Below are 324 nucleotides of genomic sequence, written 5' to 3'. Positions count from 1 at the left end.
GGGTTTATTTAAGGAATTGATAGTGAGGATTAAAAATACGTTGAAAATAAAGATTGGAGAGAGAACGGAGAGCGAATAAAATAGCAAAACAATAGCAGAAGCGAAACCACGTTGCCCGGAAGCGAATTTCACTGACAACGCACAAGAATATATGAATAAATTAATAAGAAAAAAAAGATTAAATACCAAAACATTAAATAAATAGAGAAAGTAAAAAAAAAAAAATCGAATTAATAAGGAAATAAACAAAAGAACATCTCGAATAATAAACTTTTTTTTTTAAGTTGATGAAATATATTCCCCTTTGGCTTCAGTTCGCGCGCG

This window comes from Penaeus monodon, chromosome 33, assembly GCF_015228065.2.
Source record: "Penaeus monodon isolate SGIC_2016 chromosome 33, NSTDA_Pmon_1, whole genome shotgun sequence".
NCBI classification, from domain to species: domain Eukaryota; kingdom Metazoa; phylum Arthropoda; class Malacostraca; order Decapoda; family Penaeidae; genus Penaeus; species Penaeus monodon.
Note: the sequence above shows the minus strand (reverse complement) of the source record.